Genomic DNA, 20,325 nt, shown 5'->3' on the forward strand with positions numbered 1-20,325 from the left:
TCAGCAAAAAAACACCCACCAAGGAGTTCCCCTCTCTGGTCTCCCTACTTTGCAGTTCAGGGGCTCCCTCCTGTCTGGGCTCCTGCAGCCCCAGTGTGTATTGGTGTCCCCTCTCTCTGGGCTGCTGGGGCAATCCCAGAGGTTCCTTCCCCGGGCTCCCCAGGTGAGTCAGAGGGGCCCAGGGGTGCTGCCTGTGCAGGGTCCTCATTTCAGCACCCAGGGTACCCAAGGGTGAAAAACGCCAATCACTTGTTTTTAAAATTTTAAAAGTTTAATAGTAATAAAATGGTTATAAAAATAGTAATATAATTAGAGCATTAGTAATTTGGACAATTAGGATTTAGGACAAAATGAGACAACAAAAGCAAAGAGTAACAGACGTCAAGGTACCTTTTTCTGGGCAGCATAAGCCCAAAAATGGACACACATTAACCGAGGATTAACCCTTAAAAATAATAACCTGTTGCATATTCACACACCTCATACATGATGCATAAATTCCATTCAAACACAGGATTCTGTCTGGTCAGTGTCAGCTTCTCCCTCTGAATCCTGACAGCATCTTCAAGCCTGAGAGAGGCAGGAAGCAGTTAGTTTCCTCTGACGGGAGAGCAATAAATTCTCTTTCTCTGAAAGATTTAGGTGTCCTGTGGCTGCCATCTTGCTGTGAGTACCTCATTCCTTTCTTTAAAAAATACCTCACATACACAGTTTCTATTTTAACATTATGTTATAACCTAAACTATATTTAACACAATTAAAAATCAATTAAAAAATCAATACAGCATAACATCCTAACATAACACATAATATTCGTTTTAATATTTGCAAAGAGCCAATCATAAAATATGCATTCTTCACACCATGGGTGTCCCTCGTCCATGGTGCCACCATCTCCAGGCTCCTGGGCTCCCCCTTATCGGGGCGTCTGACACCGCAGGCTGCAGAGGCTCCCCCAGCTCCGGGGCCCCCTCTCCGCTGTGCCAGCCCCCAGCCTGCCGGGCCCGGGCCATCCCCCCGTGGCTGCGGGCTGATGCTGCAGCGCCTGCCCCGGGCAGCCCGACTCTCCCCCAGGGAGGGTCCCCCGCACCCCCGGCCCAGCGCTGGTGCTCTGCCGGCACCAAACACCGGGACCCCCAAAATTCTGCCAGGCCGGAGCCGCCAAGGGGCGCCCGGCCCTTGGCCTGCTATAGATTGCAGTATTGGCTTTGTGCAAATGTTAACATGGATTTTATATGGGTGCTGTTAAAATAACTTTCTATATGGGTGCTGTTAAAAAAACTGTTATAAAGATACAGTTTTTATTTCTGTTGTTAATTACCAGCTATCAGCACTCATCCTCTGAAGGCAGTGTGGGCAGCGGCCAAAACTGAAGATGATAAGAAAGGACCAAAACCACAACCAAGGAATACACATGCCCTAAAAAGGTGGAACTGAGGAGGACCCATGCTAAACAGCTCTTGGAATACGGAAACTTCTTTGGGAAAAAAGTTTACTATGCATAAGTGTCACAGACATCTTTTATGGAAAATCCTTTCCTTAGGATTTTTCCTCCTGAAGAGCTGAGAGGCCTCAGGAACAAAATGTAAACATTGATTATCTGCTGCTGTGGAACACAACAGGTGGATCTGTGATTGGTCTCATGTGGATGTTTCTAATTAATGGCCAATCACAGTCAGCTGGCTCGGACAGAGAGTCCGAGCCACAAACCTTTGTTATCATTCCTTCTTTTGCTATTCTTAGCTAGCCTTCTGATGAAATCCTTTCTTCTGTTCTTTTAGTATAGTTTTAATATAATATATGTCATAAAATAATAAATCAAGCCTTCTGAAACATGGAGTCAGATCCTTGTCTCTTCCCTCATCCTTGGACCCCTGTGAACACAGTCACAGTCAGACTAAACAGCAAGCTGCAGACTGAACTCACAGATGCACATTTCACCTCAATCCAAATGGATTTCTCCTCTGGAAAATTCCACCTCTGCCTCAGAGCCCTCTCCCCAGGCTGCGCCCCAGCCTGGCCTGAGCACTCGATGCCAGTATTGGGAAAAGCTGCACTGCCAGAGGGATCGGGGGCGGGCCGGGCCTCAGAGCAATTCTAGAGCTAAAGCGTGAAAGACATCAGAGCCGCTCAGATAATACATGCCAGCGCTCATCCCGGGCCCGGCCACCGCCTCCTCCTCCTCCTGCTGCTGCTGGGGCCCTCCCAGCCCGGAGCCGCCGTTTCCAGCGCCCAGGGCCGCTCTCTGTGGCTGCAGCCCGGCCCTGCCACAGCAGCCCTTGGCCCGGCGCTGGAGCCGGTGCCGCTGTTGGCAGCAAAAACCCACCCCGGGCAGAGCCGCCCCGGCCCGGCTCTTCCCGCGGCCTCGGCTCGGCCCCGCCGCCCACATCGCCCTCAGCCCTCCGCCGCCTCGCCGGGCCCTGGGCCTCAGCGCCCTTCGGGGACCGCGCTCGGGGCAGCGACCGCTCGGGGCACCGCGGATCGGCCCAGCCCTGCACCGGCCCCGATCGGGTACCGCGGATCTGCCCGGCCATGCTCGGCCCCGCTCGGGCACGGCGGATCTGCCCGGCCCCCCCAGCCCCGCTCGGGGCACCGCGGATCGGCCCAGCCCTGCACCGGCCCCGATCGGGTACCGCGGATCTGCCCGGCCATGCTCGGCCCCGCTCGGGCACGGCGGATCTGCCCGGCCCCCCCAGCCCCGCTCGGGCACCGCGGATCCGCCCAGCCCTGCACCAGCCCCGGGCCCGGCCCGCACCACGCACCCGCTGCCGCCGCCGCCGCTCCGCTGCCAGGGACACGCGGCCGGAACGGGCAGGGCCGGGCTGGCAATGGGACCCGCCCGCAGCCGCCTCCGCCTGCCCCGGCACCAATCAGCGTCTTCCACCCAACGCAATGGGCATTTTGAATAACGCGCGGTTTCTGATTGGCTTTTGGCAGATATTCAAACGAATACTTTGTGTGTTACGTTAGAAAGTGATGCTGTATTAGTTTTCTTAAGTAGTGTGTTAAATCTAGTTGTAGATTGTAACAAAGCGTTAAAATAGAAACTATGCTATGTAAGATACTTTTTTTTTTTAAAAGAAAGGACGCACACCAGTCAGCAGCCAAAGGACACCTCAATCTTTCAGAGAAAGAGAATTTATTGCTCTCTTATCAGAAGAAACGAACTTCTTCCCGCCTCACTCGGGAAGAAGCCGTCAGGATTCAAAGGAAGAAGCTGACACTGACCAGACAGAATCCTGTGTTTGAATGGAATTTATGCATCATGTATGAGGTGTGTGAATATGCAACAGGTTATTGTTTTTTAAGGGTTAATCCCTTGTTAACGTGTGTCCTTTATCAGGCTTATTTTGCCCAGAAAAAGGTACCCGGACATGCATAACTCTTTGCTTCTATTGTCTCTTATTGTCCTAATCCAAATTGTCCAAATTATTATTACTCTAATTATATTGCTATTTTTATAACCATTTTATTATCATTCAACTTTTTGAAAATTTAAAAACACGTGATTAGCGTTTTTCACACTTTTTAACACCAATTCGTACATTAAAAGCAGGCATAGCTTTATTTTGTCGCTGGGATCACCCAGCCCCAGCTCTTTCACTCCCCAGCTGGTACCTGTGTCACAGGTGAGCCGGGAGATGATGCTGCCCTCAGGAGCTGGGGCCCAGCACCCAGGTGCAGGTGAGGTGCAGCAGTTCTTTTCAGGGATTCTGAAGGTGAAGGAAAAGGAAGTTTATTTTCTGACTAACATTTATAGGTTTTTAAAAGTGACCATGGATTGGAGGCTGAAAGTGCCATCTCTCCAATGACACTGGACAAACCAACAGTTTAATAAATTTCTTTTCTTCTATAAAGGAATGCAAAACAAATCTCAGGAGCTCATTCCTTCCAGAAAGATTATTGATACTGCTCTAGAAGGCACCTGGGAACAGCATCTCAATCCTGCCCATGTTTTCCCAAAATCGCTCCCTGCAGCAGGAACAGCTGGGTGCAGTTGTCACTGCAGATGTTCAGGCACCCAAAGCAGCTGCAGCTGTTTGTGAGCAGCAGAGCAGATATTCCCTGTGCCATCCCCTTTCCATAGGGATACAGAAGCTCTGGTTCTGGGGTATGTGATCCTGGCTGCTGAACTCCAGGGAAATCCACATTGCTCATTGGAAAACCCACCTGAACTTTTCTTTTAAATGTGATGGAGAAATGTCTCTGCATCCAGGGGCTACTGTGGTGCTAAATCACCTGAGGAGTGTTGGGGTGTGCAGGAACCCTACAAGTAAGGGATCAATAATCCCTGGACAGAAGCTGGGCTGCTCAGGAGAAATAATCCCTGGACAGAAGCTGGGTAGCTCAGGATCAATAATCCCTGAACAGGAGTTGGGCTGCTCAGGATCAATAATCCTGGACAGGAGCTGGGTAGCTCAGGATCAATAATCCTGGACAGAAGTTGGGTTGCTTGGGATCAATAATCCCCACACAGAAGTTGGGCTGCTCAATCATCTGAGGAGTACTGAGGTGTGCAGGAACCCTACAGGCAAGGGATCAATAATCATTGGAGAGAAACTGGGGTGCTTGGGATCAATAATCCCTGGACAGAAGCTGGGCAGCTCAGGAGAAATAATCCCTGGACCGATAATGGGCTGTTTAGAAGAAATAATGCCTGGACAGAAGCTGGGCTGCTCAGTTTTAATATAATATATGTCATAAAATAATAAATCAAGCCTCCTGAAACACGGAGTCAGATTTTCATCTCTTCCCTCATCCTTGGACCCCTGAGAACACAGTCACATAGCTCCCTCTCAAATACATCTGCATGCAATTTCACAACAAGTTCATACATATTCATTCTACTGATTTCCTGTTACATTTCCTGTGAATTTTTCTTTATCAGAAAGAATTCCTGGGGTCATTTTGACCCTGCTTTCCACAGCAGCCTCTCTCTCTGTTTCAGAGTTCAAGGGCCCCCCCTTTATCTCTGTCTTGGGCTGCAGCAGTTTCTTAGAGCACAGGCTTTTGTCAGAACAGGCAGTCAGGCTGTCACAGACATCTCTCCTGAAAAATCCTTTCCTTAGGATTTTTCCTCCTGAGAGGCTGAGATGCCTCAGGAACAAAATGTAAACATTGACATTATTTACTGCTGTGGAATGCAACAGGTGGATCTGTGATTGGTCTAATGTGGTTGTTTCTAATTAATGGCCAATCACAGTCAGCTGGCTCAGACTCTCTGTCCGAGCCACAAACCTTTGTTATCATTCCTTCCTATTCTATTCTTAGCTAGCCTTCTGATGAAATCCTTTCTTCTGTTCTTTTAGTATTGTTTTAATGTAATATATATCATAACATAATAAATCAAGCCTTCTGAAACATGGAGTCAGATGTTCATCTCTTCCCCAACCCAAGAACCCCTGTGAACACAGTCACCGTGAAGTTCTACCTGTTTGTTATTGTAATCACCAGTCGTTTTAGTTAATCGCTTCTTTTGTATCGGGATGGCCCTGCCTGAGGCTAAATTGATGGCCCTTCTCTCCAAACAGTGAGAGGACGGGATATGGGGGGGGGGGGGGGGGGGGGGCATCAGAGAAAATGCAAAATAACCTCGGGACCAGCATGCCATGGGAAGCAACCCCACCAAACTTACCGAAAAAAACCCCAAAACAACGAGCCAATACAGAATTAAGAGATCAGAGTGATGTCTGGAGGTGAGGAACAAAGTACCGAGCCTGCAGAGATGCTGAGAACCTTTGTTGCCTCTCACCCTGAGCAAAGACCTCAGCTGCCAGGCTGTCACAGCCCAGCTCTGTGATGGCTCAGCGGGGATGGACAAAGGGGTCAGGGGTGTTATAAATAAAAAAATCTGCCAATTTTTTGGGCAAAAAAGGGTTGCAGAGTGAACCAGTTATACCAGTTGCTGCCAAGGTGAAGTGTCACAGACATCTTTTCATGAAAAATCCTTTCCTCGGGATTTTTTCTCCTGAGAAGCTTAGAGGCCTCAGGAACAAAATGTAAACATTGATTATCTGCTGCTGTGGGATGCAACAGGTGCATCTGTGATTGGTCTCATGTGGTTGTTTCTAATTAATGGCCAATCACAGTCAGCTGGCTCAGACTCTGTCCTAGCCACAAACCCTTGTTATCATTCTTTCCTATTCTATTCTTAGCTAGCCTTCTGATGAAACCTTGTCTTCTATCCTTTCAGTATAGTTTTAATGTAATATATATCATAAAATAAAAAATCAAGTCTTCTGAAACATGGAGTCAGATCCTCATCTCTTCCCTCATCCAAGAACCCCTGTGAACACCGTCACAGGTGGGACCCCCAGCTCTGCCCTTTAGTGGACAAAGCTGCACTTTCCTCCTCCTCCGAGTCACCCTGGGAGCAGTTTCGGACCCATCGAGCTTCCCAACCTTGAGCTGATCACTTTTAATAAAGGCATTAAAAAGGAGAAAAAGTCTCCTGCCCTGTTTATTTCACCCGGTGTCACCCACCTACCCAGCCCCAGGGGCCACACAGCGCCTGAGGCGTCCTCCTCCTGTGCCACCCGGTCGGTGACATGGCCCGTGAAGTAGGGGGCGGCCACCTCACCGGTGGGGACACAGCATCAGCATCACCACGATGGGTGGTGACCCCTGAATTGAGGGAATGGGACTGGAAATTGTATCCTGACCACTGCCAAAATTGTGTGTTGAACCCCAAAATCAGATCCTGATTTCCCAAACTGGGTGCTCAAAACCTCTAAATTGGGTCCTGACCCCTCAAATTGGTTTCTGACCTCGCTCAAATCAGATTCTGCCTCCCCCAAATTGGGTCCTGACCCCTCAAATTGGCCTTGCAACCCCCCACGGCATCCTGTCCCCCTCCAGTTATGTCCAAAAAGCCTCAAAATCAGATCCCAAAGCCTCTCAAAGGGGTCCTGTTATGTCCAAATCGGATCCCAAAGCCTCTCAAAGGGGTCCTGTTATGTCCAAATCAGATCCCAAATCCCCTCAAAGGGGTTCTGCCATATCCAAACCCACAAATCGGATCCCAAAGCCCCTCAAAGGGGTCCTGCGCCTCCGGTCGGGGTCCCCCCGTACCGAGAGCAGAAGCCGACATCAGCTCCCCACCAGCGTCCATCGCCCGCCCTCGGGCCCCAGCAGGGCCAGGAACCGGCGAATGGGGGGAGACAGTATCGGGGACACGGGGACCGGTGGGTTCTGCTGTGTCCGGTGGGTCTCGGTCTGTCCTTCTGGCTCCCGGTCCTGCTCCCGGTTCTTCTCGCCGGTGGTTCCGGGCAGTCCCGGGGGCCCGTGCGGGCCCCGGTGCTGCTCGCAGCGTGTCCCGGTCCGGACCGTGTCGCCCTCGGACGGTCCCGGTGTGCTCCCGATGCCGGCCCAGTGCCTTCCCGGCAGCCGCCGCCGTTTCCCGGAACGCGCGCGCGGGAATCCTCGCCTGACACGCCCACGCCTGAAATGGCGTCTGTGATAGGTCAAAGCGGAGGTGACATCATCGGTTGCCAGGCAGAGGGGGCTGGAGCGGGTTTGAGAAGCGAAGGAGGCGGTGCCCGGAGGGGGCGGGGTCTGGGCAGGAGGAGGCGGGGTCTGGGCGGGATGGGGGCGGAGCGGGGCGGGGTCTGGGCGGGGCAGAGCGGGATGGGCGGGGGCTCGAAAGCGAAACCTTAACGGAGCTTTTGGGAGCTGAACTGGGAGTACTGGTGTGGACTGGGCAGTGCCCCAAGCTGGACTGGGAGCACTGGTGTGAACTGGTGAGTGCCCCAAGCTGGACTGGAGACATTGATGTGGACTGGGGAGCTGAGAGGGCTGAACTGGGAGCACCGTAGTCTGGACTGGGAGCACTGGTGCGGACTGGGGAGTGCCTTGTCTGGACTGTGGAGAGTCCCAGGCTCGACTGGGAGCACTGCTGGGGACTGGTGAGTGCCCTAAGCTGGACTGGAAACATTGATATGGACTAGAGAATGCCCCAGGCTGGACTAGGAAGTGCCCCAGGCTGAACTGGGAGCACTGGTGTGGGCTGGTGAGTGCCTTGTCTGGACTAGAGAGTGCGCCAGGCTGAACTGGGAGCACTGGTGTGGACTGGCAAGTGCCCCGAACTGGACTGGGACCACTGGTGTGGACTGGAGAGTGCCCCAGGCTGAATTTGGAGCACTGGTGTGGACTGCTGAGCTCAGGGGTCTGAAGTGGGAGCACTGGTGTGGACTGCTGAGCTCAGGGGGCCAGACTAGTAGCACCGTAGTCTGGACTGGGAGAACTGGTGTGGACAGGGGAGCGCCCCAGGCTGGACTCAGGAGCGCCCCAGGCTGGACTGGGAGCACTGGTGTGGCCTGGGTAGCTGAGAGGGCTGGACTGGGAGCACTGGTGTGGACTGGTGAGTGCCCCAAGCTGGACTGGGAAGTGCCCCAGGCTGAACTGGGAGCACTGGTGTGGACTGCTGAGCTCAGCGGGCCAGACTGGGAGCACTGTAGTCTAGACTGAGAGCACTGGTGTGCACAGGGGAGCGCCCCAGTCCTAACTGGTTTTAACTGGTGTCTCCACAGGCTGTTGCTCATTCCCCGGGAACCCCACAGAGAGCACTGTCCGTACTGGTCCCACCATGGCGCTGCCACCCGCCGCTCTCCTGCCCAGTGTGCTGCTGGTGTGCTGACGCCCTGGCACTGGTGTTACTGGTGCCGCTGGTGCCGCTGCTGGCGCCGCTGGGCGTGCTGGGCGTGTGGCTCGAGGCTGCCCTGCGCTTGCCCATCCTGGCCGCGGCCACCCGGCTGCCAGCCCCTCGCCGTCCTTCCGGAGCCACCGCGGCCGCCGTCACGGCCGCCGCCACCCCCGCGGTGTTCGGAACCTTCCGGAGCCTCCTGGGGCCGCTCGGGGCCGGCCCGGGGCTGTTGGCGGCCGCAGCGCCCGCCTGGCTCGGGGTCACCCACGCTGCTGCCGCCCTGGCCGTGCTGGCCTGGGCCGCGCCCCCAGCCCCCGGCAGCGTCCCTGAGACCCCCGGAGGCGTCCCCAAGGTTCCCAGCAGCGTCCGGCGCACTCTGGCACTGACCTGGGAGCAGAGGAACGTCCTTGGAGCTGCTGTCCTCTGCCTCATGCTGGCTGTCGTTGGTGGGTGACTGTCTTGGTTTAGGGCAAATCTGGGAGAAAACCTCCAAAAGGGGCCCCTCCAGAAAGCAAACCCACACAACCCGTCCCCAAACCAGTTCAGGAAAGATTCCTCAGAGAGAAGTGGGAAGAACCTGTTTATTTAACAGGCAAAGCACACAAAATGAACAATACCAGATGACAACATTCTTTCACCACTCTGAAAAAGATGACAAATTCAGAAAGTCTCTCTTGGGGGTGGTCGCTCTGTTGTCAGTCCCTCTGGTCCTGGGGCAGCTGCTGCAGCCACAAGGTGCAAACTCTCGGTGTTCCCAGGTCCTGGTCTGGAGCAGGCTCAAGTAGGTCCAAAAAAGGGAAAGGAGAAACAGTCCAGGGAAAAATTTGGACTGCTTAGCTAAACTAAATAATGAGCAGAAACAAAAGCAAGAGCGAAGCAGGAGCAAAGCAGAAGCAAGAGAAAAGCAAAAAGCCAAGCAAAAAGCAAAAGCAGCACCATGTACTGCCCCGTGTCTGTGTCCCGCCAGCCGTGGGGGAGCGGCTGATAGCAAAACCAAAGCAAAACTTTCACTCTTCAGAGCCAGTCTTGAAGGCACAGAACATGATATCCAGCATAAACAGAACACACAGATGGGGATACAAACATCCTAACGTCACCTTAGGACGTTGACATGTGGTGACAGGCATTGACACCCCCAATTTGGGCTCTGCAGCCCCAAATTGGGAAACCCCAATCTGGGATACCCCACCAAATTGGATGCTGGTACCTTAAAATTGGGTGTTGAGCTCCTAAATAGGTGATGACCACCCTAAAATAGAGTGGTGACCCTCCTAAATTGTGAGTTGACCCCTTCAGTTGGGTGCTGACCCTGCAAAAATGGGGTGCTCACTTTCCAAATTGGGTTCTGACCCTGCAAACTTGACTGTTGGTCCCCCAAAATTGGGTGCTGACCATCAAACTAATGGTCTGATGCCCAAATATGGATGTTGACCTCTAAGACCTGGGGTCTTAAGGTCCTGATCTCCTATGTTTAGGTTCTGATCCATAAAATTGTGTGCTGAACCCCCCCCAAAATTGGTACTGACACTTTAAATTGGGTGTAAAATCCCTAAATTTTTCACGAAACCCCCCAAATTGGGTCCCGACTTCTCTAAATTGTCTCCTGCCCAAATCGTGTCCCGCCTTTCCAAAATTAGATCCCCGCTCCCCAGACTGGATCCTGCCCCCCACAAATCAGGGTCCCCCTGTGTCAGTGGTCTCACCCGTGGTGATGCAGCCTCGGTGACACCCAGGGGAGATGGCGGGGCCGTACACCACCGGCAAGGTGCTGGATGCCATCGGGAGTGGGGACGGAGTCACCGCTGGAGCTGTCGGGATGGTGGCGGCTGCTGGAGCCACAAGGTGGGTTGGAGCATTCCCAGGGCCTGTCCCCATGTCCCCAACGTCCCCGATGTCACCGTGTCCCTGTGTCCCCACAGTGTGCTGTTTTCTGGCTGCCGGGGGTCTCTCTTCATGCTGTTGATGGCGCGTCTCCGTCAGAGCCTGAGCCTGCGGCTTTTTCCCCACCTGGTGCACCAAGACCTGGACTTCTTCCAGGGAACACCAGCAGGTAACGGGGTACGGCCCAGCCCCATCCCCCCCGACCCATCCCACCTGTTCCATCCCATCCCAGCTAGTCTGTCACCCCAGTCCCATCCCCACCATCCCATCCCATCCCGTCCCGTCCCGTCCCGTCCCGTCCCGTCCCCTCCCCTCCCGTCCCGTCCCGTCCCATCCCATCCCATCCCATCCCATCCCATCCCATCCCATCCCATCCCATCCCATTCCCACCATCCCATTCCCACCATCCCATCCCATTGATCCCATCCCATCCCATCCCATCCCATCCCATCCCATCCCATCCCATCCCATCCCATCCCATCCCATCCCATCCCATTCCCACCATCCCATCCCATTGATCCCATCCCATCCCATTCCATTCCCACCATCCCATCCCATTGATCCCATCCCATTGATCCCATCCCATCCCATCCCATCCCATCCCATCCCATCCCATCCCATCCCATCCCATCCCATCCCATCCCATCCCATCCCATCCCATCCCATCCCATCCCATCCCATCTGTCTGTTATCCCATCCCACGACTCCATCCCCATCATTCCCATTCCCACCATCCCATCCAATTCCATCCTATGCCATCTTCCTGGCTTCATTCTACTCCAGTGTTCCATCCTGTCCCCATCCCACTTTCCCATTCTAGCCACTGTTCTGTCCCCATTATTCTCACTCCCGTGCCTCCACCCTGTTGCGTATCCCCAGCTGCCTCCCACCATCCCATCACCCCATCCCACCATTTCCTTTCCCACCATCCCATTTCCCTGTCCTGCCCCATTCCACCCTGACCATCTCCACAGCCATTCCCATCATCCCATCCCACTGCTCCCCATTACATCATTCCCATCCCAAATGGGATCATCCATGATGGGATCATGGTCTCACCCACCACAATCCCAACCTCTTTTCCCACCCTGCAGCTGAGCTCCTGGCTCAGTTTTCCATGGAAGTGCCACGGGTGTGCAGGGCAGCACCGAGTGGAGCCAACCAGCTGCTGCGGAGCCTGGTGATGGCCCTGGTGGTGGGGGGGTTCATGGTAGGACTGGCACCGGAGCTGGCACTGCTGGCACTGCTGGAGGTGCCCCTTGGAATCGCCACCCGCCGCATCCAGAGCACCCGCAAACAGGTCAGGAGTAGGAGGGAAAGAGTGGGAGGGGACTGAAGAAAGGTGGGAATGGTGGAGCTGGGATGGAGGCTAGGGGAATGGGATGGTGGGGATGGGATGGGATGGGATGGGATGGGATGGGATGGGATGGAGAATGGAAAGGAGGATGATGGAGGTGGAAATGGTGGGATGAAAGGGGATGAAGACAAGGGGAATGGGATGATGGGGATGGGATGGAGAATGGAAAGGAGGATGATAAATGGTGGGATGAAAGGGGATAAAGACCAGGGGAGTGAGATGGTGGGAGTGCTGACATGAGGATAGAACAAAATGGTCGAGATGGGACTGGTGTGGATGAGAAGAGAAGGATGAGATAAGGTGGTGGGTATGGGATGAGACAGTGGGGATGGGGATGGTGGGATTAGGAGAATGGATGGGAATGGTGAGGGTGAGAGAGAAGGGCGTGGGATGGCGGGAATGCAATAGTGGGGATGCAGTGGGTGTGGTGGGATGGGATGTGGATGGTGGGCCCGGAAGGTGATCTGGGAAAGTTGGAGATCCCCTGTTGCTGCCACAGGCCCTTCAGTGATCCATGCTGGAAGCATCCGCCCGCACAGCCACAGGGGTGCAGGAATCTGTTGCCGCCATTGAGACCATCCGAACCTTTTCGGCAGAGGAGGAGGAGGAGGAGCAGCACAGATGTAACCTGGCCAAGGAGCTGAGGCTGAAGGAGCAGATAGAGCTGGAGCTGGCAATCTTCGTCCTTGTCTACAGGGTCAGGGGGACTGGGAATGGGAACAGCAGAGAATGGGATGCCAGGATCAGGGATGAGGACACTGGAATGAGAACACTGGGACCAGAAATGGGAAACCAGCGGCTAAGATGGGGCACTCAGAGTACAATGGGGACACCAGGAATGGGGACAACAGAACAGGGACATTGAGTTCAGGAACGGCATGGCAGGAATGGGAATGGTGACATTAGAAACAGGATGGGGACACTGGGATAAAGGTTGGGAACATCAGTGTGGTGGTGTTTGCAGGTCCCCAGGATGAGAAAAGAGACAAAATTCTTGACTTCATGTTTCAGAAAGCTGATTTATTATTTTATAATATATATTATATTAAAAGAAAATTATATACTAAAGAAAGAGAAAGGAGACATTAGAAAGCTAGAAAGGAATGAATAATAAAATCTTGTAACTCAACAGAGAGTCTGACACAGCTGGACCTGTGATTGGTCATCAAGTAAAAACAACCACATGAGACCAATCAAAGATGCACCTGCTTCATTCCACAGCAGCAGATCATTATTGTTTACATTTCGTTTCTGAGGCCTCTCAGCTTCTCAGGAGAAAAATCCTGGTGAAAAGATTTTTCAGAGAATATGTCTGTGATAGATCAGGATCAGGAATAGGGACATCAAGAGTAAGATGATGGGGACATCCAGAACTGGAACAAGGACACCAGGAACAGAGATGAGGCCACCAGGAACAGAGATAAAGACACAAAGGAGTGGGATGGGGACAGGCAGAATGGGGACACCAAGAGTGGGTTGGGGCAGATGGAATGGGGACACCAGGAGTGGATTGGGGGCAGATGGAATGGGGATACCAGGAGTGGGTTGGAATGGGAGCAGATGGAATGAGGACACCAGGAGTGGGTTGGGGGCAGCAATATGCCTGTCCCACCTACAGGTGATCAAACTGGCCATCCGGGTCATGGTGCTGGAGCCACCAGCAGCTCCGTGACGGATCCATCACTCCTGGGGTCCTCATCACCTTCCTGCTGTACCAGGACAGAGTTGGTAACCATACCCAGGTGATCCCATGGAATGCATGTGTTTGTCCATCCGACCGTGCTTCTGTCCATCCCGGTGCCACCCCCCTTCCTTCTCCCCAGGTGCTGCTCTACGGCTTCAATGAATTCCTGACCAACGCAGCTGCTGGACAGAGGATCTGGGAATACCTGGATCGGAAACCCGCAGGGAATGTCGGGGGGACGCGGGAGCCCCCCGAGCTTCAGGGCCATGTCACTTTTCAGAAGGTCTCCTTCACATATCCTGGAAATCCAGAGCACCTGTGCTGAAGGTGGGTCTGGGGGGAGGTGGGGTTTCCCAGGGGTGGGAATTTTGGCATCACCTGCTGTCACAATCCGTCCTTACAAACGGGTTTCTTGATAGTTCATGGATTGATCTCAGGGTGCAAAAAAACCAATACGGCACAGGAGATTTGCAGTAATAAAACGAATGCAGCTTTATTGAATGACCACCACAAAATGCAGTAGAGGGATTAAGGGAGAGAAAAAGATAGAGAGAGAAAAGAGAGAGAGAGATGGAGGGGGATATAGCTACCAAATGCAGAGACGAAATCCTTTGGTCCAGTCCAGTCGAGGATCCGCCTGTTACGTCGGGGAGATCTCAGGGTTGCAGTCCATCTGGACCCCAATTATACTCTTTTTCGATGGGGGAAGGGGGAATGGATTTTGCAACCGAGTCAAAGGTAGTTTATTGTATCTTCGGGAAGGAAAGAATAATGTTTGGAAAAGGGGTACACACAGTCCATGTTCAGCAGTGGGTGTGAGCCATTGTTTTCGTGGTCCACTGCTCACACCTGCAACATCCATCTTGCTTTGGTTAGGTTGCCTCCCCCACACACCTCTCCCAGGTTGGGGGTCTCAGTCCCAGTCCTTGGAAAGAGTGTGGGGGGCCTTTTCACATGGGGGTTTCATGTCTTGGTCTTTGATGGAGAGGCTTCTTACATCTCAGTTCGTCTGTCACGGCAGTTGTAAGACGAGTGAAGGGTCTTTTGTGGGGGACCACCCAAAACTCAGGAGAAGTCCAGCCAGGCAAAGAGGGGACAGCTTCCAAGGCTACTGTTGCAAAAAGGCAAGGTGCCCCCTTCTTCTTCTCATTGGGCTCAGTGTAGCATATAGTAAATACACCTGTGGACAACAGCTTAACAATGCTCTCAGGTCTCGGGGCCTTGTTGGCATGTGACTTTCTCCTTCAGAACCAGAGATTTTAGACAGTGGGGACTCTTCAGTGGTCCCCAATGATGATGGTGAGGCAGATGAGGAATATTTCAGACAGACTCACACACCTGTCCCCATCCCACAGGACATGAGCTTCGAGGTGCGCTCCGGGGAGGTGACGGCGCTGGCGGGGCCCACTGGCAGCGGGAAGAGCACGGCCGTGGCGCTGCTGGAGCGGCTGCGGGATCCTGGCAGCGGGACAGTGCTGCTGGATGGGATCCCGCTGCCAGAGTATGAACACCAGTACCTGCACCGCAAGGTGGGACAGCAGAGACACTGGGAACACTGGGCATGGAATGGGGAAAATGGGGACAGGGGTCAGGGGACAACTGTGATGGTGTTCACAGGGGTTTTTGGATGAGGGAAGAGACAAGGATTTTGACTCCATGCTTCAGAAGGCTTGATTTATTATTTTATGATATATATATTACATTAAAAGTATACTAAAGGAACAGAAGAAAGGATTTCATCAGAAGGCTAGCTAAGAATAGAATAGGAAAGAATGATAACAAAGGCTTGTGGCTTGGCTCTCTGTCTGCGCCAGCTGGGTTTGTGATTTGCCATTAATTACAAACATCCAACATGGGCCCATCACAGATGCACCTGTTGCATTCCACAGTAGCAGATAATCAATGTTTACATTTTGTTCCTGAGGCCTCTCAGCTTCTCAGGAGGAAAAATCCTAAGGAAAGGATTTTCCATAAAAGATGTCTGCAATAAACAATGAAATGGAACTGGGACCACAGGAGCATGGGAGCAGAAATGAGGATACTGGGAAGAGGATGGGGACATCAGGAATAGGGTGGGGACAACAAGAAATGGGATAGGAACATTGGGAAATGGGATGGGGATGAAAGGAATGGGGAAAAGTGGAAAGTCAGGGGTGGGGACACTGGGGACACAGATGGGGAGAATGGGATCAGGGATGGACACTATGGGGACACCAAGGTGGCATGGGGTCATGGAACAGGGGTGGGGACACCAGGAGCCAAGACAGCATCATAGGGCTTGGGGCTGGAGCAGGTGGTGCTGGTGGAGCAGGATCCCGTCCTGTTTTCTGGAACGATCCGTGAGAACATCCTGCTGGGGCTGGAGCACTGCAAAGAGTCAGAGCTGCGGGAGGCCGCCATTGCTGCTGGAGCCATGGAGTTCATCCAGGGGCTGGAGCAGGGCTGGGACACTGGTGAGAGCTAGGGGGATGGATGGGGCACCCCTGGGGCACATCCCCCTGATCCCAGGATCCTCTGGCAGCGATGGGAGAGCGGAGTGGGTGGCACATGGTGGGGTGTGCGGGGGATCCCTGAGGTCACATCCCACTGATCCCATGGGATTGCTCACGCAGGTCAGATCCCACTGATCCCATGGGATTGCTCACACACTGGTGAGGGAGTGTGGGGGGCAGGGGAAGGGGGGGGAACCTCTTGTGCTGGGATCCCACTGATCCCAGGGTCCCCCCGCAGAGGTGGGGGAGTGTGGGGGGTGGGACAAGAGGGGAGAACAGGGCTGCACCCCACTGATCCCCTGTGGTCGCTCCCACAGAGGTGGGGGAGCGCGGGGGGCGGCTGGCGGCGGGGGAGCGGCGCCGTGTGGCCCTGGCCCGGGCTCTGCTCCGGCGTCCCGCCGTGCTCATCCTCGATGAGGCGCTGGATGATGGAGATGATGGAGCGGTGAGTGGGGTGGGATGGAGAGGGTTGGTGTGGATAGGGGTGTAGTTGGTGAAAATGGGGTATGATGGGATGGCTGGGATGGCTGGAATGGGATGGTGGGATGAGGTAGTGGCAATAAGGGATAATGATTGGCATGGAGTGGGAATGATGTGATGAAGACAGGGATTGGATGGGGTGGTGTGGGTCAACGAGGTGGAGAAATAGGACAGGATAGTAGGATGGGATAGAGACCAGGGGTGTAGGATGGCAGGAAAGTAGAATCAAAGGATGAAGACAAGGAGATACGATAGGGTGGGGTGGGATGGGGTGGGAATGAAGGGGATGGGAATGCTGGGATGAGGACAGAGATGGAGTGCAATGGGAAGAGTTGGAGTGGTAGGAGTAGGATGGGATGGGACAGTGGGAATGGGGACAGTGTGGGCAGGATGGCATAGTGGGCATGGGGATGGGATGGAGAACAGGGAGATGGTAAGAACAGGATGATAGGATTAGGGTGGGACTGAGAGTGGGATGGTTGGTGCGTGGTCACTGCGGCTCTGGCGCCAACTAGGCATTGAAGGCAGTGTTGCTGACGTTTGAAGAGGTCCAAGAGCAGCTAACACCTGATTTTGAGAGGTCTTTGCCTGTTCTTGTAAGCCTAGCCCTAACTGTGCTACGCATTCATTTACAAGCCCTTGCCAACGAGCATTGAATAACAATTGCTGAGGCTGAGTAACGATCAATTTAGCTATCCTCATGACAATCATTCACCAAAAGAAGAAGACTGGCATCAAAAATAAAATCTAACATCTGTTTGGCTGGCTCACTTTTCACTCCAAACTGACTAACAGTAGACCTCAGCTGAGACAGCAATTTCCAATCAAGGGCTGTAATAGTAGCCTGCATGCCCCCTCCTTCTTGCGGATTGAATACAACAGGACAAGCCAGCTGGGTAGCAGCGCTGATAAGCTCCCCATCCCCCTTTTTCATAGCGTCTCTGGCAAGTGCAGCCCAGGCCAACCTCCACTCCCTTGCAATAGCCCCCGCTAGGTCATTTTCCACCCCAGGGATCGGCTCATTGATTTTCGGGAGATTATCGGGTGGTCTTGGCCATAGTTCGTGTTGTTCAGGGGGTGTGGAAGCCTCAGAAGCACTCTGTGTAGCCTGGCTTAAAGCAGAAGAGGGTGGCGAAGGAGGTAATAAGACCGTCCTCATTGCAGGGGCTAATGGTAATCCCCTATCCTGATCGTACCTCCTGTCCTGATCGTAATCTTTATTACACCCATGAGCAGCGGTAGCCTGCTGGGCAGCCTCTTTCTCAGCCTGAAACTGCAATAATTCATTGCGAACGACCCGCCACAATTTACCTAACTTCTTGGCAGTTTTATTGCCCTCTAAAGTAGCCTCCCATAATAAATCACCGAATTTACGCCACTCCGTTAACTCGTGAACCGTATGGGGATTAATAAAAATTCCCCTATCGTAGCCATAAGCCAAAAGCCCTGGTAAATCCTTTTGCAAATCTGTCCCCTTAACCTGCCTTTTTTGTAAAAAGGCAGTCAATAAATCATATGCTGCTTGCCTTTTCATACCTAAAATCGTCAGTGCTGTTGCAGCCTCTTCAAGGTCCATGCAGCACGTATCAGTCGGGCTTGCCTGTACGACACCCGAGGCACGACGCGTCTCAGCTTCTTTTTTATCTGCTTTTTTTTTCTGTTCTCCGCGTTTTCTGCCGTCTCAGCTGCTTCTCAGGACCTGAGCCGTGTCTTCACTCCTCCGTGGTGCATTGCCGTATCACGATCGGGTGTCACCATTTGAGGAAGCAAAGGGAGTTGACCCATCCTAATTGATCAGCATCGAACTCCGATTTATTGATCTAGCTTACACTCTTTTATAGTGGTGTTAATTAAGCTTATACATATTACAAAACCCGAGCTCATCATTGGTTGCAGATTACACACCAACCCCTCTTTGTTGCCGATACCTGTGGTTTTCTTGTTGAGACTAATACTTGCTTTTCTCATCCTGTTATTGACTTGTTATTAACTGTTCTCAAGGCCTCCATGTGTCCCTGCCACCACAGTGGTGACAGCTGTGTCCCTTCAGTGTGACTGTGTCGGTGTCACCCCAGGTGTTCAATCCTCTGAGGTTGTCTGGAGAACAGCAAGGGACAGTCCTTCCTGCCGTCCTTCATCCCCTTCTCTGCTGGCCCCAGGTATGTGCTGGAGTGGGGACAGGAGTGTCCCCAAGTGCCACCCCTGTCCCTGGCTGGGTTCACAGTGGGATGACAGTGACAGTGGGGACGTGGTGGCAGGAACTGCATCAGGCAGAGCTTTGCCATGGCTGAGATGAAGGTGGTAGTGGCATTGACACCGTCCCAGCTGGTGCTGCGGAGGGACAACGTGAGGTCACCCCTGTGCCGCCAGCCCGAGCTGATCCTGCGTGCCAAGGATGGGCTCTGGCTGCTGCTGGAGCCACTGGTGGGAGTGGCCTGAGTGACACAGGTCACCAGGACATGGGGACATCCCACAAGGCGGGTGTCACAGCCAGGGGAAGAGCAGGGAATAAATGGTAGCATGAAAGGGACAGTATCATGGTGGTGGTGGGGATGTGATGTCCTTGGCCATGGGACACCTCATGGCATGGACATGACAACCCATGGACTTGTCCCCTAGGCCACTTGTGTTGCCATCCATGGCCATGTCCCCCATGTCCTCATCCATGGCCATAGAGCCCCATGTCACCATCTCTATCTGTGACACCCCCCCATGCCCAATATCGCCATCCACAGCCATGTTCACACCCATGTCCTTGTCCCCATCCCTAACATGTCCCCACCCATGTCCCACAATGTCACCATCCGTGTGATATTTAAATGTCTTTATATTTACCCCAATGTTGGGTGAAGGGCAAAGAAAAATGAGAGAAAATAAAGGCCAAAATAAAAGCATTTACGTGTCCATGCTGGCTGAGGATCCATATGCTTGGGTGGGTAGAAATGACCTGTTTAAAGAGGGATTTCCACTCCATTGTCTCCAAAATCCTGTTTTTTTGCCCCAGTCCATCACCATTTGGCTGTGGAAGATGCTGGTGGGCCAGAGAGAATTAGAATCATGGAATGATTCAGGTTGGAAAAGACCTCCAACACCATTTGGAATTGCTGGATGCCACCTGAAGCAATGATTGGATGCCAAAGGTCAGACTTTTGGTGTCAAAAGTAAAAAAAATGTGCTGTTCCCTATGAAATTCTGATGTCAGTTTGCATCCCAATGGATTTTTCTATGGCTGTGTCCAAGTGCCCAAGGGAAGCCAGGAAGATGTGGAGACCACCAGCCAGGTGTCTTCCCAACATGGATCACCAGGACCATGGATGACCAAGTCTCTGCCTAGCGAGGGTCACTGTGGACTATCCAGTGGAGGTCCCCAACGGGGGATGGAGTTGAAGCAGCGCTCAAAGCTCTTCCTGTCACTGTAGGACACAAAACAACACGAGCACACACATTGCTGCTCTCAAGAGGGAGAAAAGGTGAGTTTATTTTCTGACTCCAACATTTATAGTTTTCTGAAAGTGACAGTGGATTGGAGGGTGAAAGTGCCACCTCTCCAATGACACTGGACAAACCAACAGTCCATCAAATTTTTCTTCTTCTAAAAAAGAATGCAAAACAATAAGTTATTTACAGAAACTGTGTGAGAAAATTTGCTACAAGAATGTAAACATCAGAAGGCTTAGAAAATCTTAAAAAATCAAGGCGACACTCTTCCTGCACACAGGGCACTTGTAGGGCATCCCTTACTGCTGCCTCCCTTGGTGTTGGGTCACAGCAGAGTTCTGGGAGAAGCTCT

At 52.9% G+C, this 20,325-nt stretch overlaps 1 non-coding gene and 1 pseudogene across 1 annotated transcript; one reads left to right on the forward strand and one right to left on the reverse strand.

The window, feature by feature from the left end:
* Window positions 1–2,080: 2,080 nt before the first annotated feature.
* LOC134426101 (small nucleolar RNA SNORD45) lies at window positions 2,081–2,163 on the reverse strand. Its single transcript, XR_010029877.1, has one exon. It is a non-coding gene; the product is annotated as a small nucleolar RNA SNORD45 (small nucleolar RNA).
* Window positions 2,164–7,676: 5,513 nt separating this feature from the next.
* LOC134425970 (antigen peptide transporter 2-like) lies at window positions 7,677–18,974 on the forward strand (annotated as a pseudogene).
* Window positions 18,975–20,325: the final 1,351 nt, after the last annotated feature.

Source organism: Melospiza melodia, chromosome 17 (genome assembly GCF_035770615.1).
Source record: "Melospiza melodia melodia isolate bMelMel2 chromosome 17, bMelMel2.pri, whole genome shotgun sequence".
Taxonomy (NCBI): Eukaryota; Metazoa; Chordata; class Aves; order Passeriformes; family Passerellidae; genus Melospiza; species Melospiza melodia.